Source organism: Giraffa tippelskirchi, chromosome 13, assembly GCF_054371585.1.
Source record: "Giraffa tippelskirchi isolate mGirTip1 chromosome 13, T2T-mGirTip1v1.2.pri, whole genome shotgun sequence".
In the NCBI taxonomy this organism is placed as follows: domain Eukaryota; kingdom Metazoa; phylum Chordata; class Mammalia; order Artiodactyla; family Giraffidae; genus Giraffa; species Giraffa tippelskirchi.
In genome coordinates, this window is record NC_137287.1 from 14585273 (window position 1) to 14593152 (window position 7880).

General features: G+C 46.0%; 1 long non-coding RNA gene and 1 pseudogene across 1 annotated transcript; one reads left to right on the forward strand and one right to left on the reverse strand.

Moving 5' to 3' along the window:
* The first annotated feature begins 243 nt into the window (after positions 1-243).
* On the forward strand, positions 244-677 carry LOC145531308 (large ribosomal subunit protein uL24 pseudogene; annotated as a pseudogene).
* A 1807-nt stretch (positions 678-2484) lies between these two features.
* On the reverse strand, positions 2485-6220 carry LOC145531309 (uncharacterized). The gene is made up of 2 exons (XR_014072351.1): positions 4730-6220; positions 2485-2776 (listed from the first exon to the last, which is right to left on the reverse strand). It is a non-coding gene; the product is annotated as an uncharacterized LOC145531309 (long non-coding RNA).
* Positions 6221-7880: the final 1660 nt, after the last annotated feature.

Genomic DNA, 7880 nt, shown 5'->3' on the forward strand with positions numbered 1-7880 from the left:
AGTTTGGAAAGTGACTATAATTGACAAGCAGATATCCCCATGTGACCTCTTGAAATGGCCACTGGGTCTAGAAATGAGGGGACGTGAGGGCACTGTATCAATGCAGAGATGGGCTCAATCTAGACCTGTTTTTGTAACTGTTCAATAACAAAAATTCAAACAAGTAAATTTTAAAGATCTAAATGACTTTATAAAATGGTTCATGAGTCTCTTCCCTTCTAAGGCCTCACCAAAATGGCCAAAATGAAGTCCAATCCCTTCATGACTTCTGACAGAAGTAAGAACTGAAAAAGTCATTTCAGTGCGCCTTCCCACATTCTCGGGAAGATGATGTCTTCTCTTGCTAAGAGCTGAGACAGAAGTACAATGTTCGATCCACCACCAGCTGAAAGGATGATGAAGTTCAGGCTATATAAGGGCATTACAAAGGGCAGCAAATTGGCAAAGTAGTCCAGGTTTGCAGGAAGAAATACATCATCTACACTGAACAAGTACAGTGGGAGAAGGCTAATGGCAGGCCTGTCCATGTGGGCATTCAGCCCAGCAAGGTGGTTATCACCAGACTAAAACTGGACAAGGATCACATGAAGATCCTTGAACATAAAGCCAAATCTTGCCAAGTAGCAAAGGAAAAGGGTAAATATAAGGAAGAAACAATTGAGAAGATTCAGGAATAAAGTCATCTTGTCTATAGCTTTCATTAAAAACTGTTAAAATGAAAAAAATATTCATGAATCAGTCAGCATCTCATCTAGCAATAGAAAGGAGCTCCGTCAAGCTGCAGACAAGAAAAGGTTTTCAAAGGCAGAGAGGGAATAGAAAATAGGAAATTATCAGCAAAGAAACCCTTGTTTTAGGCAAGGTCATCCTTCTAAGGGGGAACCGAAAGAGTTTATCAGCAGATTTATTCCTAATGCTGACCAGGAAATTCCAGGTTGGCTGGTTAAAGGTTGAATTCCTGGGGAAGATTGAAACTGTAATGAGTTATGTATTAAGTCTTGGTTTGCTGATGTGGGAACCTAACAAAGATGACTCCATTTGGGGACTCCTTGGTATCACACCTTCTAAGGCATAAAATGTCAAAAAGATTATTCTGTCTGCCAGCAAAAGAGACAGAGACTGCAGATAGTGTTGTGACAACTTCCCTGGTGGGAAGGTGCTAAACATAGCTGGTAAATCAGATGGATGCTGGTAACCCTGGGGGCAGCAGATGGGTCCTGATAAGAATAGACTCTGATTCTGGATTGGGCTTTGCTTACTCGGTGATAGATGAAAATGCTTACAGCATTATGGAAGAACTGGAAGAGAAAATATTGCATCAATATGGATGGCTAATTGTCATTTCCTCAGACCAAGGAATCACTCTAGATCCTATGATGTCCAACAACGAGCAGAGAGATACCCACCTTGGAGTACTAGTTTGACAGAGAATTGGAGCTGGCAATTAAAACACTGGTTATCAGAACTTTCCTGGTGGTCCAGTGGTTAAAACTTCACCTTCCAATGCAGGGGGCATGGGTTTAATCCCTGGTCAGGAAGCTGAGATCCCACATGCCTTGCGACCAGAAAACCAAAATATAAAATGGAAGAAATATTGTAACAAATTCAATAAAGACTTTTAAAATGGTCTGCATCCAAAAAAAATCTTTTAAAAAAGTTGGTTGTCTAAAAACACCTGGTCTCATCACTTCATGGCAAATAGAAGGGAAAAAGTGGAAGCAGTGACAGATTTTTCTCTTCTTGGGTTCCAAAATCATCGTGGACAATGACTGCAGCCATGACATTAAAAGACACCTGCTCCTTGGGAGAAAAGCTATGACAAACCTAAACAGTATTAAAAAGCAGAGACATCATTTTGCCAATGAAGGTCTGTCTAGTCAAAGCTATGGCTTTTCCCAGTAGTCATGTACGGATGTGACAGTTGGATCATAAAGAAGGCTGAGTGCCAAAGAACTGATGCTTCCAAATTGTGGTGCTGGAGAAGAATACTCTTGAGAGTCCCTTGGATAGCAAGGAGATAAGACCAGTCAATCCTAAAGGAAATCAGTCCTGAATATTCATTGGAAGCATTGCTGCTGAAGCTCCAATACTTTGGCCACCTAATGTGAAGAACTGACACATCAGAAAAGATCTGATGCTGGGAAAGACTGAGAGCAGGAGGAGAAGGGGACAATAGAGGATGAGATGTTTGGATGGTGTCACCGACTCAATGGACGTGAATGAAACTCTGGGAGATAGTGAAGGACAGGGAAACCTGGCATGCTGCAGTTCATGGGGTCGCAAAGGGTCAGACACAACTTAGCAACTGAACAACAACAAAACAGAATGGAGGGTGGGGATAAAGGCATGAAAAGCTGGCTAACATGCCTTCACCAGCGTGTACTCACATTCAACACGAATATGAGTGGGGCTAAAGTTGTGTCCCCACTGGATAGATTTCTCTGCTCATCCACCACACAGCAAAGCCAGTCTGCTAACACTGGGTTGTGATGGAGGGAAAGTACAGCATTTATTGCAGGGCACCAAGCAAGGAGAATGGACAGCTTGTGCTCAAAAGTCTTGAACTCCCTAACGGCTTTCAGGGAAGGGTTTTGAAGGTAACACTTGGGGCGAAGGGTGCAGCTCCTGCACTTTCCTCCAGTTGGTTGGCTGTGAGGTAGCAGGGTGATGTTTCAGGAATCTTAATCATCAACCTTCTGGTTGCAACCAACTGGAATCTACTTGCTTGTAGTCAGCATGTGGTCACCGTCCTCTACCTGAGTGGATGTCTTAGTTTCTGCAAAACAACTCAAAGACATGTGTCAGATCATTAGGTATATTCCTTGAGGAGAGACAAGGACTCTGTTTTATCACCAAACTATTGTTTTACTGTTGTTGTTGATTTTTAATATTTATTTATTTGGTTGTACCAGGCCTCAGTTGTGGCATGTGGGATCTTTTAATTGGGGCATGTGGGATCCAGTTCCCTGATCAGGGAGTGAACCCAGGCCCCCTGCATTGGGACCACAGAGTCTTAACCATTGGACCACTAGGGAAGTCCCTAAAATGTAATCTATATAATGGAATATTATTCAGCCTTTAAAAGGAAGGTAGTTTTGACAGTTGCTACAATGTGGGTGAAGCTCAAGGACATTATCCTAAATGAAATAAGCTCAGTCACAAAAAAGACAAACACTGCTGTGACTCCACTTATGGGAGATACCTAGAGTAGTCAGAGTCACCGATACAGAAGGCAGAACGTTGGCTGCCAGGGGCTGGGGAGAGGGGAGTTATGAGGAGTTGTGGTTAAATACGTTTTGAGGTTTGATTTTATAAGATGAAAAGAGTTCTAGAGATGGATGGTGGTGACAGTTGCACAACTAAGAGCGAGCACTTGATACTGCTGAACTTACACTTAAAAACAGCTCGAGGGTAAAATTTACCTTCTGTGCATTTTACCACAATTTAAAATAAAAATAAGACTTCCCTGGTGGTCCAGTGGTTAAGAATCTGTCTGCCACTGTAGGGGACACAGGTTTAGTCCCTGCTGTGGGAAGATTCCACTGGTTGAGGAGCAACTAAGTCCGTGTGCCACAACTTCTGAAGCCTGAGTGCCCTAGAGCCCGTGCCCCACAACGAAAGAAGCCACAGCAATGAGAAGCCCGTGCACGGCAACTAGACAGTTGCCCCAGTTCTCTGCAATAGAGAAAGTCCACTCACAGCAATGAAGACCCAGGGCAGCCAAAAATGAAAAAATAAAATAAAAATAAAATCTCAAATGACATCACTTTAATATGAAATACCCATCTCTCCTCGTAGCACTGCAAAGATGAACACAGTGGCCATGACTTGGTCAGATTCACAATTCTCCCTTTCCTTCAGCACCAAATCAAGGTCAAAAGGTGTCTTGTTAACTGCGCCCCCTCCCCGGCCTCCCCCCCTTTCTCTGCCAACCAAGTGTACATAGACCAACTTCTTCAAGCCAGCACTCCATCAGAAGTGATCCTACCCTTTTTCCTGCCACTCAAAGGAAACATTAATTAACAGGATGAACATTAGTTACAAACAACAGAATCTCATTTTCAGTTACTCAGGTTTTCAGTGATAAAAATTTAGCAAGCACATCTCCCCCATAAATGCACTAAAGAAAAGCCCAGGGCTGATTCAGACTTTCCACATAAGTGACTTCATCCAAGTATAAAGTGATACGGTTCCTAGGTCACACACGAGTTAGTCATTGCTGCCTCACTGTACAGGCTTCCCACGTGGTGAAAGTGGTAAAGAACCCTCCTGCCAATGCAGGAGATGCAAGAGACTTGGGTTCAATCCCTGAGGCAGGAAGATTCCCTGGAGTAGGAAATGGCAGCCCATTCCAGTATCCTTGCTTGGAAAATTCCGTGGACAGAGTTGCTGGTGGGCTACAGTCCATAGGGTCACAAAGAGTTGGACACAACTGTGTATGCACGCAAGCACCACTATATATAAAATAGATAAAAAACAAGGATTTACTGTACAACTCAGGGAACTATATTCAATATTTTGTAATAATATATATGGAAAAGAATCTAAAAATATATATATCTACATAAATAACTGAATCACTTTGCTGTACATCAGAAACTAACACAATGTTGTATATCAAATATACTTCCGTAAAAAGGAAAATAAAAGAGTACTAGTCCTGGCTTGTCCTTCCTTAATGTACTGCTTTAGGGCCTTCCAATCTGCTCCCTGGAATGGTGATACCTACCATGCCAGTCTTGACAAGCTGAGAGGGGCAGCTGCCCACATACCCAACAGGCAGATTGATTCCTTTGCCAGGCATCAAGAGGGCCCATGGTAGAAAGGTATTTCCATCAGGTGCCCATCCCATGACCAGAAACCACAGGAGGAGCAGAAGACTAAAGTCAAGAAGACAGAAATGTAGTAGGAACTGATATGGGGAGGTCTTTCTCTTCTCTAAGAACTACACCTGTGGCCTGAGCCTGGGATATTAATGTGGCTGCAGCTTTAGGAACTTGACCTGGTTCTGCTGCCAGGGGAGGCAGCACCGTCAGGGGTGAGGAGATGGACAGGCTGGGTGGGTAATGCCAGACCAGGACCCCACCTTCTCTCCTCTTTCAATGGTGTACGTTCCATTCCAGGGAGAGTGCATTTCAACTGGCCTGGCTTGCGGCAGGCAGACAGGATTCCAGTGGAGAAGCAATCCACCCATCCCAGTGGGGCATCCCATCACAAACTCTAGTAGATAACACCCTTCTCAGGCGTGATGGGGCTTGGTGGTCCCAGCAGTGCCCCATGATCCATGGTGAGCATTGGGGTGATGTCCATCTCTCATGATTTCCATACATTTAAGACATTGGGTGTCTCAGCAGCGTTCCCCAGTCTGGCAGATGGGGCAACAGGCCCTACTGGTTGTCATTCAAATGTACTGAACACTGGGACAGTCCTTTAATCCACCTGACCAAGGTGGTTTTACTTGTTAGTAATTTAATCTGCTATTTTAATATTTCATTCTTCCATTTCTACCAACACTTCTGCCAGCAGTTTGTAAAGGAGACAGAGCCTTCATTCAATGTTATGTTCCTTTGCCCAGTCTTGCATTTCATGACCTTTGAAATGTGACCCCCGTCCCTGCCTACTCAGTGAGGGTACCTGTCCCTGGTACTCAGCCTCTCTAATTCCCTAACTGCCTGGTTTACGCGGCCACCGGGGAAAGCTTGGGTCAGGCCAGATGCAGTGTCCACACAAACCAAAGCATGTTTAGAGCCCTCACTCAGAGGGAGGGGCCAATATAATCAGTTTGCCAATTCCTCACCAGCTGGGAGCTCCCTCCAGCGGATGGCCCCAGAATCCTCTGGTTGTTTAGAACATACAAGACATGCTGTTTCTGCGTTAACCAAGTCAGTGTATTTCAAGGGCAATCCAGCATCACTGGCAACACACCATCCCACGCGGGCACCACAACTGAAGTAAGTGTGCGTTGCTAGGACTCATATCCGGACTACAGCATCAGCTTCCTGGTTGCCAGGGGTGTCAACATCCTCTGAGCCGGGATGTGAAGGACAGTGAGAACTGACTCAGGCTCTTGCAGGCAAACCCAGATGTCTTTCCACATATCCTGACCCCATCAGTGCTTATTCATGATCATCCATCCCCCAGCTTCCCATTTTCTAAGCCGTAGGGTGAATTCCTTTAGAACAGTCCAACTGTCAGTGCAAAGTGTTAACGGCCAGAGCTCACGAGCTCTCTGAGTTCAGCCCCCTGGTAGCTGTGGTTCATGCCTGTTTCCTTCCAGATGGTGTCACTGTTGAGCTGAACAGTAACTGCAGACTCTAGACCGGTCACCCCAACCAGTACACCAGGCATCAGAGGGAATCTCCCTCACTCCCTCTCTACAGGCCACAGGGGCAGAATTAGGGGCAGCGGAGTTTGGAGGGCAGGGTCCCCTCTGCTGCAGAGGGGTAAGCCCCTTAGTCAAAGTGGGAGTTAGTGCTACAGCAGACGTGGGTGGGTGACACATACTTATCAACCTGCCCCTCAATAGGAAGGGAGGGTCTTACCATGATTGCTGATCCTTCGTGAGAGACTTCACCTGGAGGAACGCTGCGTACATTGCTAGGAACTGCTGCTCTCTGCGGGTTTATGGGGTTTGTGCCTCCTTTCAAAACTGGGACCAAAATCCTAGGGGTACTTCCTCTTGCTGTCTCTGCGACTGTCCCCAGCTCATACCTTCCAGAGTCACAGAGACATCTACTTCCCAGGAAGCCCTGTTTGAGGGATGCCCAGAGCTTTAATCTGCTTCACTAGTATCTTGCCTTCTCAAAGGTGGCTCGTTACTCTGACCCCCAGTCCCACACGTGCCCTTACTTTCAGTTCAGTTGCTCAGTTGTGTCCAAATCTTTGCGACCCCGTGAACTGCAGCATGCCAGGCTTCCCTGTCCATCACCAACTCCCAGAGCTTGCTCAAATTCATGTCCTTTGAGTCGGTGATGCCATCCAACCATCTCATCCTCTGTCGTCCCCTTCTCCTCCTGCGTTCAATCCTTCCTTTACCAGGTGGTATAAGAGATGTATGGATGTGAGAGTTGGACGGTGAAGAAAGCTGAGCGCCGCAGAATTGATGCTTTTGAACTGTGGTGTTGGAGAAGACTCTTGAGAGTCCCTTGGACTGCAAGGACATCCAATCAATCCATCCTAAAAGAGATCAATCCTGGGTGTTCATTGGAAGGTCTGATGTTGAAGCTGAAGCTCCAATACTTTGGCCACCTCATGCGAAGAGTTGACTCATTGGAAAAGACCCTAATGCTGGGTAGGATTGGGGGCGGGAGGAGAAGAGGATGACAGAGGATGAGATGGTTGGATGGCATCACCGACTCGATGAACATGGGTTTGGGTAGACTCCGGGAGTTGGTGATGGACAGAGAGGCCTGGCGTGCTGCAATTCATGGGGTCGCAGAGAGTCGGACACGACTGAGCGACTGAACTGAACTGAACTGATAAGAGATGGAGGCACTGTGCCAGGTGGGGAATATAAGTCCTCCAAACCTCAAACCCACAAAGTCTTGTACCTCCTTCGTATTCTTAGGGGTTGGAAAGCCTTGCTCCCCATCAATCACAGCTTCTGGGACAGTATGCACCTTACCTGACCAAAGTGAAAGTGAAAATAACTCATTTGTGTCCTACTCTTTGCCACCCCATGGACTATAAAGTCCATGGAATTCTCCAGGCTGGAATACTGAAGTGGGTAGCCTTTCCCTCCTCCAGGGGATCTTCCCAACCCAAGGATTGAATCCAGGTCTCCTGTATTGCAGGGGGATTCTTTACCAGCTGAGCCACAAGGGAAGCTTACCTGACCAAAGGAGGACTCCCCAAAACTACATGGTGATGCCTGGCCTTGA